The following is a 16,827-nucleotide window of genomic DNA, read 5'->3' on the forward strand; positions in this document are numbered from 1 at the left end:
CACATGTACTGTGCAAGGAGATTTGACTGGGTCACTAAAGAGCACATGGACTGTGAAGGAGATTTGGCTAGGTCGGTAGAGCGCACATGGTCCGTGGAACAAGATTTGGCTGCGTCGGTTGAGTTCACATGCGTGTGGTTACAGTTTTGCGTGGGTTAGTGGAGTGCACATGAACAGAGCAAGGAGATTTGACTGGGCCTGTCGAGTGCACATGGGCTGTGGAAGGAGATGTGACTGGGTCAGTGGAGTGCACTTGGAATGAGGTTTGGCTGGGTCGGTCGAGTACATGTGCGCACTACAGACATGGAATGGAATGTGGGGGAAGATCTGACTGGGTCGCTAGAGAACAGATGTACCGTGCAAGGAGATTTGGCTGGGTCGCTAGAGAGCAGATATACCATGCAAGGGGATTTGGCCGGTTCGGTAGAGAGCACATGGAACACGGAAGGAGATTTGACTGGATTGGTAGAGCGCACCTGGACCAGGGAAGGAGATTTGACTGGGACAGTAGAGTGCCCACGGACCAGGGAAGAAGATTTGACTGGGTTGGCAGAGAGCACATGGACTGTGGAAGGAGATGTGACTGTGTCGGAAGGGCGCATATGGACCGTGGAAGGAGACTTGTTTGGCTTGGTAATGTGCACATGGATTGTGGAAGTAGATTTGACTGGGTCTGTATAGCGCACATGGACTGTGGAAGGATATTTGACTCGGTTGTTAGAGTGCATTTGGAATGAGATTTGGCTGGGTTGGTAGAGTGCACATGGACTGTGGAAGTAGTTATGACTGGGTGGGCAGAGTGTACATGCATTGGGAAAGGAGATTTGATTGGGCCTCTAGACCACACATGGACTGTAGAAGGAGATTTGACTGGGTTGGGAGAACGCACATGGACTCTGCAAGGAGGTTTGGCGGTGTCGGAAAAGCGCACGTGGACTGTGCAGGGAGATTTGGCTGTGTCGGTAGAGTGCACATGGACCATGAAGCAGATTTGACCGGGTCGGTAGAGTGCACAGGAACAGTGCAAGGAGGTTTCACTGGGTCTGTAGACCGCAAATGTACTGTGCAAGGAGATTTGACTGGGTCTGTAGAGCGTACATCGACTATGGAATGAGATTTGACTGAGTCGGTGGAGTGCACATGGACTGTGGAATGAGATTTGACTGGGTCGGTCGAGCACACATGGACTGTGGAAGGAGATGTGACTGGGTCGGTGGAGTGCACTTGGAATGAGGTTTGGCTGGGTCGGTCGAGTACATGTGCGCACTACAGACATGGAATGTGGGGGAAGATCTGCCTGGGTCGCTAGAGAGCAGATGTACCGTGCAAGGAGATTTGACTGGGTCGCTAGAGAGCAGATGTACCATGCAAGGGGATTTGGCTGGGTTGGTAGAGGGCACATGGACCATGGAAGGAGAGTTGTCTGGGTTGGTAATGTGCATATGCACTGTGGAAGGAGATTTGACTGGGTCGGTAGAGCGCACATGGACTGTGGAACTAGATTTGGCTGCGTCGGTAGAGTGCACATGCATGTGGTTACAGTTGTGCGTGGGTTAATGCATGCACTTGGGAAGGAGATTTGACTGGGTCGATACAGTGCACATGAACTGCGGAAGGAGATTTGACTGGGTCGGTAGAGCGCACATGGACTGTGGAACAAGATTTGGCTGCGTCGGTAGAGTGCACATGCGTGTGGTTACAGTTTTGCGTGGGTTAGTGCATGCACTTTGGAAGGAGATTTGACTGGGTCTGTAGAGTGCACATGGACTGTGGAAGGAGATTTGACTGGGTCAGTAGAGTGCACACGGACTGTGGAAGGAGATTTGACTGGGTCGATGCAGAGCACATGGACCGTGAAGGAGATTTGACTGGGTCGGTAGAGTACACATGGACCAGGGAAGGAGATTTGACTGAGTTGGTAGAGTGCACATGGACTGTGAAAGGAAATTTGATTTTATCGGTAATGTGCATATAGAATGAGATATGACTGAGTCGGTCGAGCGCACATGGAATGAGGTTTGGCTGCGTCGGTAGAGTGCACATGCGTATGGTTGCAGTTTTGCGTGGGTTAGTGGAGTGCACATGCACTGTGGAATGAGATTTGACTGGCTCAGTAGAGTGCACATGCACTGTAGAAAGAGATTTGACTGGGTCAGTAGAGTGCACAGGGATTTTGCAAGGAGATTTGGCTGTGTCGGTAGAGTGCACAGGAACTGTGCAAGGAGGTTTCACTGGGTCCGTGGACCCATGTACTGCGCAAGGATATTTGACTGGGTGACTACAATGCACATGGACTGTGGAAGGAGATTTCACTGGGTCGGTAGAGTGCACAGGAACAGTGCAAGTAGATTTCACTGGGTCGGTAGACCACACATGTACTGTGCAAGGAGATTTGACTAGGTCACTAGAGAGCACATGGACCATGAAGGAGATTTGACTGGGTCGGTAGAGCGTACATTGACTGTGGAACAAGATTTGGCTGAGTCGGTTGAGTGCGCATGGACCATGAAGGTGATTTGACTGGGTCGGTAGAGCGCACATGGACTGTGGAAGGAGATGTGACTGGGTCGATAGAGCGCACATGGATTGTGGAACAAGATTTGGCTGAGTGCACATGCGTGCGGTTGCAGTTTTGTGTGGGTTAGTGGAGCGTACATGCAGTGTGGAAGGAGATTTAACTGCGTCAGTAGAGCGCACGTGGTCTGTGTGAGGAGATTTGGCTGTGTTGGTAGAGTGCACATGGACTGTGGAAGGAGATGTGACGAGGTCTCTAGACCGCACATGGACTGTAGAAGGAGTTTTGACTGGGTCAGGAGAACGCACATGGACTGTGCAAGGAGGTTTGGCGGTGTTGGAAGAGCGCACGTGGACTGTGCAGGGAAATTTGGTTGTGTCGGTAGAGTGCACATGGACCATGAAGCAGATTTGACTGGGTCGGTAGAGCGCACATGGACCAGGGAAGATTTGACTGGGTCGGTACAGTGCACAGGAACAGTGCAAGGATTCACTGGGTCTGTAGACCGCAAATGTACTGTGGAATGAGATTTGACTGGGTCGGTAGAGCGCACATGGACTGTGGAATGAGATTTGACAGGGTCGGTAGAGCGCACATGGACTGTGGAAGGAGATGTGACTGGGTCGGTAGAGTGCACATGGACTGTGGAACAAGACTTGGCTGAGTCGGTTGAGTTCACGTGTGCAGTTGCAGTTTTGCATGGGTTAGTGGAGTGCACGTGCACTGTGGATGGAGATTTGACTGGGTCGGTAGAGTGCACTTGGAATGAGGTTTGGCTGGGTCAGTAGAGTACATGTGCGCTCTGCAGACATGGAATGGAATGTGGGGGAAGATCTGACAGGGTCGCTAGAGAGCCGATGTACTGTGCAAGGAGATTTGGCTGGGTCGCTAGAGGGCAAATGTACTGTGCAAGGAGATTTGGCTGGGTCGCTAGAGAGCAAATGTATTGTGCAAGGAGAGTTGGCTGGGTCAGTAGAGAGCACATGGACCGTGGAAGGTGACTTGTCTGGCTTGGTAATGTGCACATGCACTATGGAAGGAGATTTGACTGCGTCGGTAGAGCGCATGTGGACTGAGCGAGGAGATTTGGCTGTGTTGGTAGAGTGCACACGGACTGTGAAAGGAGATGTGACTAGGTCGCTAGACTACACATGGACTGTAGAAGGAGATTTGACTGGGTCAGGAGAACGCACATGGACTGTGCAAGGAGGTTTGGCGGTGTCGGAAAAGTGCACGTGGACTGTGCAGGGAGATTTGGTTGTGTTGGTAGAGTGCACATGGACCATGAAGCAGATTTGACTGGGTCGGTAGAGCGCACATGGACTGTGCAAGGGGGTTTGGTGGTGTCGGTAGAGCGTACATGGACCAGGGAAGATTTGACTGGGTCGGTAGAGTGCACAGGAACAGCGCAAGGAGGTTTCACTGGGTCTGTAGACCGCAAATGTACTGTGTAAGACAATTTGACTGGGTTGGTAGAGCGCACATCGACTGTGGAAGGACATTTGGCTGGGTCGGTAGAGCGCACATAGACTGTGGAAGGAGATGTGATTGGGTTGGTGGAGTGCACTTGGAATGAGGTTTGACTGGGTCGGTCGAGTACATGTGCACACTACAGACATGGAATGGAATGTGGGGGAAGATCTAACGGTCGCTAGAGAGCAGATATACAGTGCAAGGAGATTTGACTGTGTCGGAATAGCGTACATGCACTGTGGAAGGGGATTGGACTGGGTAGGTAGAGTGCACAGGAACACCGTAAGGAGATTTGACTTGGTAGGTAGAGTGCACAGGAACAGTGTAAGGAGATTTGACTGGGTCTCTAGACCACACATGGACTGTGGAAGGTGTGACTGGGTCAGTAGAGTGCACTTGAAATGAGGTTTGGCTGGGTCAGTCGAGTACATGTGCGCTCTACAGACATGGAATGGAATGTAGGGGAAGATCTGACTGGGTCGCTAGAAAGCAGATGTACCATGCCAAGGGATTTGACTGGGTAGGTAGAGAGCACATGGACCATGGAAGGAGACTTGTCTGGCTTGGTAATGTGCATATGCACTGTGGAAGGAGATTTGACTGGGTCGGTAGAGCGCACGTGGACTGTGGGAGGTGATTTGACTGGGTCGGGAGAACGCACATGGACTGTGGAAGGAGATTTGACTGGGTCAGTAGAGTGCACAGGAATAGTGCAAGGAAATTTTACTAGTTGGTATAGTACACATGGACCGTGAAGGAGATTTGGCTGGGTCGGTAGAGTGCACATGGACCGTGGAATGAGATTTGACTGTGTCGGTGGAGAGCACATCAACTGGGAATGGAGATTTGACTGGGTCGGTAGAGCGCATTCCTTTGCCTTTTATTACATGCCGTCATTGTCATTTAATTTCTCCTGCCCTCTATGCTATCCCAGCACTTACTTTTTGCCCTTCCTCTCCCTTCCCACTTTTAGGATTATACCCCACTACCCTTTCCCAGTTCCAAGAAGTCATACAGACTTGAAACGTTAACTGTTTTTCTCTCTCCACTGATGCTGCTAGACCTGCTTGGTGTTTCTAGCACTTTTTGTTCTGACAAGATGCGGTCTTCATGGGGAGCAGGAGGATTTGGGTGTCTATTAATAAATCGTTGGCAACGACAAGGCAAGTTGATAGGGTAGTTAAGAAAGCTTATGGGATATTTGGCTTTGCAAATAGGGGCACTGAATACAAAAACAAGTTTCTATCTGACAGGACACACCCATTACTTTGACGCTAATCCAAAAAGGAAGTAACGTTAAATCTTCATCAATCTTTGGTTTGGTCTCAGCTGGAGCAGTGTACACAAATTTGGGCACCACACTTTAGGAAGAATCTGAGGGCCCTCAGTTATGTGACTAGATAGGGGAACAAACTCAGCTTCCCCAGAAGGGCTAAGGTTACAGGGTGATGCAGCAGAGGGTTTTGATAGAGCAAGTCAGGAGAAACGGTTTCCTCTGGCAAATGGATTGGTAACCAAAGGTCAGAGATTTAAAATAATTGACAAAGGGGAAAGAAGGGGAAATGATTTCATACAGAGAGCTGTGAGAATTTGGGACAAACTTCCTGGAAAAGCAGCTTTCATAGGAACTTTCAGAAGGCAATTGGACTCTATACTTGCAGTGTTAGGGGGAAGAAGCTGTGAGTGTGAGAATACATTGGGACAGCTTTCGCAAAGAGCTGCCACAGCTTCTTGATTGGCTGAATGGCCTCCTCCTGCGCTCTGTGATTCTAGGTGGAACTTTGTTGGATGCCTTCTGGAATCTCAATCCACCAGCTCGAAGGACTTCCCAAAGGGCATTTGGGAAATCATTTCTTTAAAGAAAGAGGTTCTGGGTCTCACAGAATCTGCTCCTTCTAAGTCCATGTTGATTGCTAGGTTATTACTGTACAGAATTCACATCTGATTAAAAACATAGCTCCCAATTTATGGGCACAAGAATGTGGACATCTCATTGGTCTGTTTCTTATCTATTTGCACATTCCGGCATCCCAGGACTCATCATAATTTGCTTGCTTCAGATTTCCTACCTGGTTTCACAGAACTGCTGAAACAATACCATGAGGTTTATTAGTGTTTGAGCCTTTCTGGCCTGTTTAGTAACTGCACCTCATTTATATCCCTTGTTAATGCTAGTTGGGTTATTTGCTGGAAAGAGGAGGGATTTGTGAATTCTTGGGAGTATCCATTCAAAATGTTTACCACGAACTGCTCATCCTATTTCCTCTGACTGCTCTCTCTGTGCTGCAGTACTGAAAGATTTACACTATGCCTTTCTCATCTCTCTCTCTCTCTCCAAGTGCCTGTGTAATCGGGTTGTGTCGCATGGCCCTGTATTCATCAGTGAATCCCCTCCTCCGCATGGTTTGCAAATGGTTTTTCCCCTCTATTTCACTTTTAACTTATTCCTCTTTTTAAAGCCAGGTTTGTTTAATCTGCCCCTGCTGCTGTTAAGTATTTCTGCTGCACATGTATTTGTCATTATGTCTTTCCCCAATTGTTATGCTTACAGTTTTCTCGTTTCTTCCACATTCGCCCTTTTTAAAGTTATATACCTGACTGTTGGGCTTTGGTATTTGAGAATCGCAGATTATGTTGTCGTTGTGTGCTTACTGTTCACTATTCCTATTTCCCATAGGTCACTGAGAAACATAACCACTCGTCATCTCTCTGCTGGGCGTGTCTGAACTTCCACTTCCAAACCCCATGGCATTTCATAATTTACATTATATTGACGGACATTGCTCATTATCATCCTTACAGAACTAACCATGGGTGCTCCTCAGCATCCTTTTACTGTTCACTTAGAGATAAGGCTTTACAGTGGCACCTCATCTACCCCTATGGGTAGATGTACAAGATGACAGTGATGCTCGCTGTGTGGGTGTGAATTAGGACTGTTCTGCACACCTTTCCTCACTCCATACTGAGACCGTCTTGTCAGCTTGAAGAGGGGGAAAATGCAAGCTCCAGGAACAGCAGAAATTCTCTCATTTGAACTGGAATCAAACATTTTAATTAGTTCAAGATGTAGTTTTACTAAACTCAACTTAGCAGGATAACATTCATGGAACAAGCAAAATGGTTGAGTGTAAGCAGAGTCTGTAGAGCCACTGTCAGGATGATACATTATACAAAAAATGACAGTGCTGAACAATCTGCTTTATGGAGTAGACTTCAACATGTGGCAGTTGATGAATCCTACATGTACAGGCCTGCTTTACAGCTCTTTCTGGTAGTACCTCCTTCAGAGAGGAACCAGTGCAGAACGAGAGGCTGTCCAGCACTACCCACTGCTGGCAGTGGACAGTTACTACAGACAGGACTGTCCCAGGGCTATGCAAATGTTCACATCAGCTGGCTCCGCACTGAGGGTTGACTGATTTGTTTTGGTTGCAAAATTAGGGGGGAAAAAAGCAAATTAATTTACAAAAAAAACTGAGAGAACTTCTGTCCTGTCTAATCTGTTGGTCCAAAAGGTACATGCACAGGCCCAGTGCCACACTGAATCACTGAAGATCTCAAGGGTCCAGGACGGATCCATGGTCTGTGCTAAATTAGCCAATCACAGCCCAGGCTGCAGTACTGCTACTATAATTGATCTGAGTGCCTCTGGTGGGAGGGGGGAATCAGCCAAGGTCCCGGTTCCTAATCACATCCTACTGGAAAGTGCGCGGACAAGATCAGGCTTGGCTGCAATGCTACACCAGTCTAACAGCAAAATAAGATAATTGCTCGGACCAACCCAGGAAAAATGGGCACTGTGGTGAGGTACACACTGTCATCAGTACTGTCTCCTCCTTCCTAGTGAAGGCGAGGGGGCATCAGGACACTGTTCCGCAGTGATCCTGTCTCTACTGAACAGTTGCCACTGAAATCCTAGCTATTAAAAGGAGCAGAGGATAATGAACTGTCACATATAGAATCTTCCCCTCTCTCTTCATTCACTAACTCTCAAACAGTTGTTGCAGGATAGAAGAGAGTTGAACAAGGAGGGAACTGGGCCAGGAATTTTGAACGGTTTTCCTCCTGGGAGGGTCAGGTGTGTGTAAGATAAAGTGGTGATGCTGCTGGAAGTGGATGGTGAGTAACCGTGATAACAGAGATGCCGTTCGAACTCCTCCTTCTCCCCGCTTTGTGCTCACCAACGCTGGGAACACTGGGCAAGATTATCCAGATTTTATTGGAATGGTGCTGGGAGAACAAAGTGCCCCATTCCTGGGTACACGGCACTCAGAACACCATTTCCACCCCCCAACAAAGACCACTCATTACACAAACCACTGGGGAACAAACAGGGAATTAAAATACTTTCCTCTTTAAATCAGACAATCTCATTCCATCATAAAATAACACATTGTGCCAGTGTGGATCAACAATACATCATTAAAAACTGCATGTACGCCATTGTAAACAGAATCATACAAATTAGACACCAGCTCCCACCCCATCCTCCTTTCCATTCATAAACTCATCACCAAGTGCATCTACACAAATCGTTTTTGGTCAACTGCGTACATTCGCCCAGCCGGAGCCTTCCGGAAAAACAGACTGTTCCCTCGGCTCAGGTTTCCCTGTAAGAGAAAACATTTTAAAAAATGTGTCAGGAGAAAGCTGTTCAAAAGAAGCTGGGAGAGGAGCTGGAAGTAGAGAGACAGGTTCAATCCTAGATCTTGGGGTCAGCAGAGTTAGGCTGATGTCTGCTGCTGCAACACATAGCCAGCAACATCAAATGTGCCAGTACTAAATTCAAAACTCAAAATGAAGGAAATACTTTGCAGAAATGAAGAAAAGTTACAGAGCTGAAACTTTAACTTGGTTTCTCATGTTGTCTTATGGGGTTCTCTTATGAGGAAAGGTTGGACAGACTGCGCTTGTTTCCACTGGAGTTTAGAAAAGTGAGGGGGTGATTTGATTGAAGTGTACAAGATCCTGAACAGTCTTGACAAGGTGGACGTGGAAAGGATGTTTCCTCTTGTGGGTGAGTCCAGAACTAGGGGCACGGTTTTAAAATTAGGGGACGCTCTCTTGGGATAGAGATGAGGAGAAACTTTTTCTCTCAAAGGGTTGTGCGACTTTGGACCTCTCTGCCTCAGAAGGCGGTGGAGGCAGGGTCATTGAATATTTTTAAGGCGGAGGTAGATAAGATTCTCTTGCCTAACAAGATTCTAAGATTATCAGGGGTAGATGGGAATGTGGAATTAAACTGGTCAGTGTGTCAATACCTTGTCTAACTGGTTATTCTCCATGTGTAAACTTAGACAGCCAATGTCACTGGATGTTCTGCCATGGGGGAGTTAGGCACTGTAGCTGAACCAGATTATTGTCCTCATTAGCTATTCACAGGCACACTCGACACTTTCTAGAGGTGGATCAGTGGGAATCCTGGCTGATTTCCCTCCCACCCAAACTCAGGCGCAATAAGGACCACTGCAGCCAAGTTAACAGCACAGCCCTGTGATGGACACTGGGGCCTCTGTGTCATTCCTCCAGTGAGATTGGGGGGTGGTGCTGAGCACTAACCTAGGGACAACATGCAGTATTCCTACTGCCAACCCACCTCAGACCTGTTGACAAGATGAGTCAAAGATGGAGACTGAGGCCTACCTGACCTCCCTGACCCAGTACTTCACCACATGGTGCAAGCATCAGCTGACAAAGCACTAATGGGGAAGTGCAGAGCAGAGGGGCATAATCTTAAAATTAGTGCTCGGCTTTTCAGGGGGTGATAGCAGGAAGCATTTCTCCACACTGAGGGAAATGGAAATATGAAACTCATACCCAAAAGGCTTTTGAGGCTTCGGGGGGGGGGGGGTTCCGATTTATTTTTCTTAGTTATGGAATCAAGGTGGGTAGATGGGGTTAAGGTACAGATCAGCCATCATCCATCCTTCAATTAGAATAGGTGTGAGGGGCCAAATGGTCTCACTCTGCTTCCACTGTTCGTTAAAAGGCTCAGGTGTAAAGCCTTGTTTCAGTTGGTTTCACAAACATCACCCAGCTACAACATTCTCCAGGCTGAGCCTGTTTGAGAAGAGATGTTAGGAACCATCGCACAGAAACCCTGTCAACTCCAGAGGGCTCGTCGGTGGGAACCATCTTTAATGTGTGTGGCATGTTCCAGCTACACTATATTAACTAGATAATGCAGCTCCTGAAGAACAGCCACACTAAGATACACTAAGGTCCCAGCCTCATTCACATGTGCTCCAACTTAGCTGGTCATGTCTAACAGGCCAAATGGAATATTTTGAGGCAGTAACTAAAGTAGTAGACAGGAAAATGCCGACGGATGTAGTTTCTAGGGATGCCCAGAAGGTATTCAATAAAGTTCAACATAAAGCTCTCAGAATTGGTGGAAAATGGCCGATTCTCTATTGCCTAACCAAACTCCCACTGTAGGGATAATGCAACAAAGTGACAATTGGTGTCCCACTAGGATCTGTGCTGGGGCCTCAATTATTCACTATATTTATTAATAACTTTGATATAAGAACATAAGAAATAGGAATAGGCTATTGAGCCAGCTGTATCATTCAATAAGATCATGGCTAATCTAAACTTGCCCTCATCTCCACTTTCCTGCCTGTTCTCCATAACCTTTGACTCCTCCATACTTCAAAAATCTGTCCATCTCTGCCTTGAATATTTTGTAATAGCTCATAACACAATAGGTATCCAAATCTGTCAGTGACACACAGTTTAAGTTCAGTTACACAATAAGGGGTGTGATCAGGAGCTGAAAATTACAGACATTGATAGGCAGGTTTTGTGCGTGTAACCTGTGTTGAAATCCATCTGCCAAGTGTGAGCTCATCCATTTTGTACCAAAAAAGATCGATGCAAGTATTTTTGAAAATGGTGAAAAGCCAGGGGGAAAGTTTAGGGATCTGTGTACACAGACCACTAAAATAAAGCAGTTGGGCACAAAGAAAAAGATTGGACCATGGATTGGAAGAAAATAAATATAATCCTGCTGTTTTAAGAAAAGAGAACACCAAAGGCCAGTTAGCTGGACATCAATCTGTCAAAATGCTAGAATCTATTAAGGGTGTGGTAAGAGAGACTTGGAGGGGGGGTGGGGGGAAATCACAATATGATTAGGCAAAAGGTATTATGAAGAGAAATAGTGTTTGATAAATAAATTGAGTTTTTTTTTGAGGGTGTAACTAGCAAGGTAGACAAGGGTGAACCAGTAGATGTAGGAGGCCGGAATTTTGAGAAGGCAAGGTGTCATCCTGGGATGGCAGGACTGACATATGAGAAGAGATTGAGTTGGTTAGGATTATATTCACTGGAGTTCAGAAGAATGAGGGGGGATCTTATAGAAACCTATAAAATTCTAACAGGACTAGATAGGGTAGGTGCAGGAAGGATGTTTCCAATGGTGGGGGAGTCCAGAACCAGGGGTCACAGTCTGAGGATATGGGGTAGGCCATTTAGGACTGAGATGAGGAGAAATTTCTTCACCCAGAGAGTGGAGAGCTTATGGAATTCGCTACCACAGAAAGTAGTTGAGGCCAAAACATTGTATGTTTTCAAGAAGGAGTTAGATATAGCTTTTGGGGTGAAAGGGATCAAAGGATATGGGGAGAAAGCAGGAGCAGACTATCATAATGAATGGCGGAGCAGGCTCGAAGGGCCGAATGGCCTACTGCTCCTATTTTCTGTTTCTATGTCACACAGAGAGTGACACAAACACAGGGCACATGGGATTGGAGTTAACATAGTAGCATGGGTTGCATATTGGGTAATGGACAGAGAACAGGAATAAATAATCCATTCCCAGGATGTCAGAATGTTAATAGTGGAGTGCTGCAAGGTTCAATGCTTGGTCTCAGCTATTTAAAATCCATATCAACGAGCTAGTGTAACATATTCAAGTTTGCTGATGGTAAAAGCTTGGGTGGGAAGTAGACTGTGAGGAGGATGTGAAGAGGCTGCAAAGGGAAATCCTCCTCACAGAAAGGAACAAAGAGCTCCAAGTCTCCCCATATATCGGTATGATAAAATCATGCATTCTTACACGTGCATAGAAAATTCCAGTGGATTTGTTCAAACTAGGATAAAAAGCAAAGAGACCAAACACAGACTGGGTGACCGCTTTGCGGAACATCTTCGGTCTGTCTGCAAGCATGACCCAGACCTTCCTGTCGCTTGCCATTTCAACATCATTCTGCTCTTAAGCCCACATGTCCGTCCTTGGCCTGCTGCAACGTTCCAGTGAAGCTCAACGCAAACTGGAGGAACAGCACCTCATCTTCTGACTAGGCACTCTATAGCCTTCCGGACTTAACATTGAATTCAACAACTTCAGATCATGAGCTCTCTCCTCCATCCCCTCCTCCCTTTTTCCAATAATTTATAATTTTTTAAATATATTTTTCTTTTGCCACCTATTTTTAAATTTATTTCAATCTATCGTTTTATCTCCACCTTTTAGCCCATTTCAATCCCTTCCCCCCACCCCACCCCCACTAGGGCCATCTGCCACTTGCTTGTCCTGCATTCTACCTTTAATGTCACCATTAGCACATTCCATAGCTAACATCACCACCATCAACACCCCTTTGTCCTTTTGTCTATGACATCTTTGGCAATCTCTCCTTTGCCTCCACCTATCAATGGCCCTCTATCCAGCTCCACCTGTCCCACCCTCCTCAAACAGCTTATATTTCACCACATTTTTATATTTCTTTAGTTCTGATGAAGAGTCATACAGACTCGAAACGTTAACTGTGTTCCTCTCCACAGATGCTGTCAGACCTGCTGAGATTTTCCAGCTATTCTTGCTTTTGTTTCAGATTTCCATCATCCGCAGTATTTTGCTTTTTGGATAAAAAGCAGTTTTCCTCACTTCCGTACAGTTCTGGGGTGTGTTTAATGAAGTGAACATGTCAATTATGAAATGCTTGCAGTATTGAAGACATTATGAAATTCTGTACAGTGGAATTGGCAATGTGCTTTCACATTAACCTCGACTGATTAGTACCAGTGGACAGCCCCTAATCTATCAAATGCTTAGAACTATCCTTGAAAGAGATGTAATGGCTAAAAACCAGCTCAATCCACAGATTGTGTTCCTCCCAGATCCACAAATTCTTTAAACTGAAGACATGGAATTCTCAACCTCACAGATACAAGACACTGCATTATATTGTAGGGCAGTAAACCTCAGAACTCTCCAATTATTGTGCAGAACTAGGGGATGTGTGTTCATTACGAGAATCTGCTCTAACTGCTAACATTCTCTAAAGAAAAGTCAGGTTTCTCCATCTCCTTCACACTGTGGTCTGTATTGCTTATAGCTCCTCACTTTTATACCTTAGATCATTCTGATCCTCTACAATGTGACCAGAACTCAACACACATTTCCTCCAAGGCCTGACCAATAAGTTGTGAATCTCTGGACCCTTGCCCTCGACCCATAAAGTTACATATTTCATTAACTGCTTCAGCCCATTGCCCTCGTGATCCCAACTGCCCTCAGTCCTGCTGCTATGTCTTCTACTTAACCGGTGTGTACAGTTAGAACGGGTCACAGACTGCTTTCCTTGGATAGTTTAAACTTAGCCTCTATCTTTCTGTTCTCGTATCAGATAGTACTCAGGCAGAATTCTAACTGATAAGCATCAATGTCTTTTTTTTTTAAAAGTCAGAAAACAGACATTTTTGAACTTTTCCAATTCTGCCTAGCTTTAAGCAGTTTGAGATCTCAGAGCTGAAGCCTCTCTAATTACAGGCCTTGGCCAGACTCTCTTGCGTCAATTTATCAAAGTTGTAATTTTCCAGCTTGTTAAGTTGATGAACCACTCATTACATCTGGGCTTGGGGTGAGAGACTTCCAGAGAAACCACTGGGATGAGAAAGGATGAACTGGCAGTCGGACACACAGCAGTGAATGGGCACTATGCCAAGTATTCAGATATTAGGAAGGTAAACGGAATGCTGGACTGTATTGCAGGAAGGGTGGAATATTAAAGTAGGGAAGTCTTGTTATAACTGTACAGGGTGTTGGTGAGACTGCACCAAGAGTACTGGGTTCAGTTTTGGTCTCCTTACTTAAGAAGGGGCATACTTGCATCGTATGCTACTTGTAGTTCAGAGGAGGATCACAAGACTTATTCCTGGGATGAAGGGCTGGTCTTATGAGGAAAGGTTGAGCAAGTTGGGCCTATACTCATTGGAGTTTAGAAAAATGAGAGGGTGATCTTATTGAAACATCTGAAGAGGGGGATGGGCTTGACTGGGTTAATATTGAAGGAGTCTAGAATTAGGGGACACCAGTTTCAAAATAAGGGTCTCCCATTGAAGACGGAGACGAGGAGGAACTTCTTCTCAGAGGGTCGTTAGTGTTTGAAATTCTCTTCCACAGAGAGCAGTGGAGGCTGGGTCATTGAATATATTCAAAGCTGAGTTAGACAGATTTTTGATAAACGAGGGAGTCAAGGCTTATGGTGGACAGGCAGGAAAGTGGAGTTAACACCACAATCAAATCACCCATAATCAAGGGGTCGAATGGCCTACTCCTGCTCCTATTTCCTATGTTATGTCCAGTTGGACCCACTCACTCATTCGTTCTCCAATCTAACCAACTCATGGGCCAGGGAGCCTCAACACAGTGACGGCACAGTAAATGCAAGTGGTTACAACAGACCTATACAGCACAACTAGCAAATGGAACCAGTGAATCTACTCACCTCTCTGCTCAACTGGCGCCAGCAGTCAATCCATGAAGTGTACACACCTGCATAAGGAGGGAGACCACCAACCAGACTGGGGAGAGAGACACACATTACACAGTGATTCAACGAGCTCATCAGTGGGGACAGCCTGCTGTTACACAGCTCAGCACCAGAAGGGTCGACACTCACGTGCAAACACTGCAAGAAGGTGTTGATCCCTTTCCCCCCAGATGTGTTGCCCATCAGGACTCACTCATTGTAACTGACATTCTGATAGCTGCCACTCTACAATCTCACTCCTTACATCAAACCGCTGCAACTGGCATCGTCTCAGGGGGCTCGGCTGCCATAGATGATACACTAGATGGACACTCAATGGTACATTAGGCACAGAGCTTTCAACTTCAGCACCAGGTGGATTGCAATCATCTTTTTCAGTCAAAGTTTGCTGCTGAAAGACATTCATGTGTCAGCACAGTTGAAGCTTTACTCTGTATCTAACCCCGTGCTGTACCTGTCCTGGGAGTGTTTGATGGGGACAGTGTAGAGGGAGCTTTACTCTGTATCTAACTCCATGCTGCACCTGTCCTGGGAGTGTTTGATGGGGACAGTGTAGAGGGAGCTTTACTCTGTATCTAACCCCTTGCTGTATCTGTCCTGGGAGTGCTTGCTGGGGAGAGTGTAGATGGAGCTTTACTGTGTATCTAACCCTGTGCTGTACCTGCCTTGGTGATGTTGGATGTTCATACCAGGTGGCTGAGATGAAAGCCTTCTATTTCCCAGGAATAACACCCTTGAATCGATGAGTAAGAAATTCAGACACAAATGAGTTGACTACAACTGGCAAGTCTGCTTGCACCCACACAAAGCACAGGATTTGTGTCTCACTTTATACCGGGGATTGAGAAAACATTGAAGGCCCGACTCACCCACAGTTGTTGACTGCCATCAGATTGGACACGAGCACAAAGGGGTAGGTCAGCATACTGGCCAGGAACTGTTAAGGAAATGAGCAGATAGGCAGTGAAAGAATGCTCATCACCAAGGGCGATTGCTTCAATAAAGCAGTAGCAACACAGCTCAGACACCTTTCAAATACCCTGTATCTGCAGCAGGTATGCAAAGGCAGCTGTGCAGACCAGGGATAAAAGTCCAGGTTTGCGCTGTGCGCAGGTTTAAATACTCAAGAGGCAACATATAAATCCAGGTCCTTGTTCATTACCATCTATTTGAAGCCTATCGCTGTGCTCTGATTTCAAGCTATCCAAACCCCCAGACCCAATAAAGCCAAGCAGAACAATGTCATACCAATAGTGCTGGGGCTCCATGAGCTCAGTAAGAGCCTGCAGGCAACTGTTTAACTCTGACTCCTTGTCTTTGGAATGCAGTGTGTGTCCAACCCTGATTTATTAATGCAGGAGGCCCTAAAACTGCCAGATGCTGCTCTCTGTACCAGTTTACCTCAGAGCAGCATTCATTCAGTTTATTAACACATGGGGTATGGTGCAAGAAGCTGCCATTTGGCCCATCGTGTTCTGTACCAGCTCTCTGATTGAGCAACTCACCTAGTGCCATTCCCTGCCTTCTCCCCGTATCCCTGCCCATTCTTCCTTTTCAGATAACAGTTTAATTCCCTTCTGAGTGCCTCGATTGAACCTGCCTCCACCACACTCTCAGGCAGTGCATTCCAAACCCTAACCACTAGCTATGTGAAAATGTTTCTCATGTCGCTTTTGCTTCTTTTACTAATTACTTTAATTCTAAGCCCTCTCGGTCTCAATCCTTTCACAAGTGAGACAGTTTCTCCCTATCTACTCTGTCCAGGCCCCTCATGATTTTGAATACCTCTATCAAATCCCTTCTCAACTTTATTTTTTCCAATGAATATGAAAATGAGAACAGTTAGCATTACTCTGTTTGAATGTTGCACAGTGGAACAGTGCTATTACAATGTGATGCGTGATAGTTGCTGTAAATGAATAAAAAGATAGATGAAGTTGAATGGCACTCACCCCAGTCACAGCCTGCGAGTAACTCCTCAACTCTCCGATCTGGGAGCCCTAAAATAAGTCAGAGTAAAAAATACATCTCAGCTGTTCACTACTTAGCACAAAC

General features: G+C 46.2%; 1 long non-coding RNA gene and 1 other non-coding gene across 2 annotated transcripts; both read right to left on the reverse strand.

The window, feature by feature from the left end:
- Nucleotides 1–8,326: 8,326 nt before the first annotated feature.
- On the reverse strand, nt 8,327–16,827 carry LOC144676078 (uncharacterized). The gene is made up of 4 exons (XR_013575236.1): nt 16,725–16,827; nt 15,642–15,709; nt 14,728–14,803; nt 8,327–8,601 (listed from the first exon to the last, which is right to left on the reverse strand). It is a non-coding gene; the product is annotated as an uncharacterized LOC144676078 (long non-coding RNA).
- On the reverse strand, nt 10,065–10,196 carry LOC144676079 (small Cajal body-specific RNA 14). Its single transcript, XR_013575237.1, has one exon.

The sequence above is a fragment of the Cetorhinus maximus genome, unplaced genomic scaffold (assembly GCF_964194155.1).
Source record: "Cetorhinus maximus unplaced genomic scaffold, sCetMax3.hap1.1 HAP1_SCAFFOLD_1339, whole genome shotgun sequence".
NCBI classification, from domain to species: domain Eukaryota; kingdom Metazoa; phylum Chordata; class Chondrichthyes; order Lamniformes; family Cetorhinidae; genus Cetorhinus; species Cetorhinus maximus.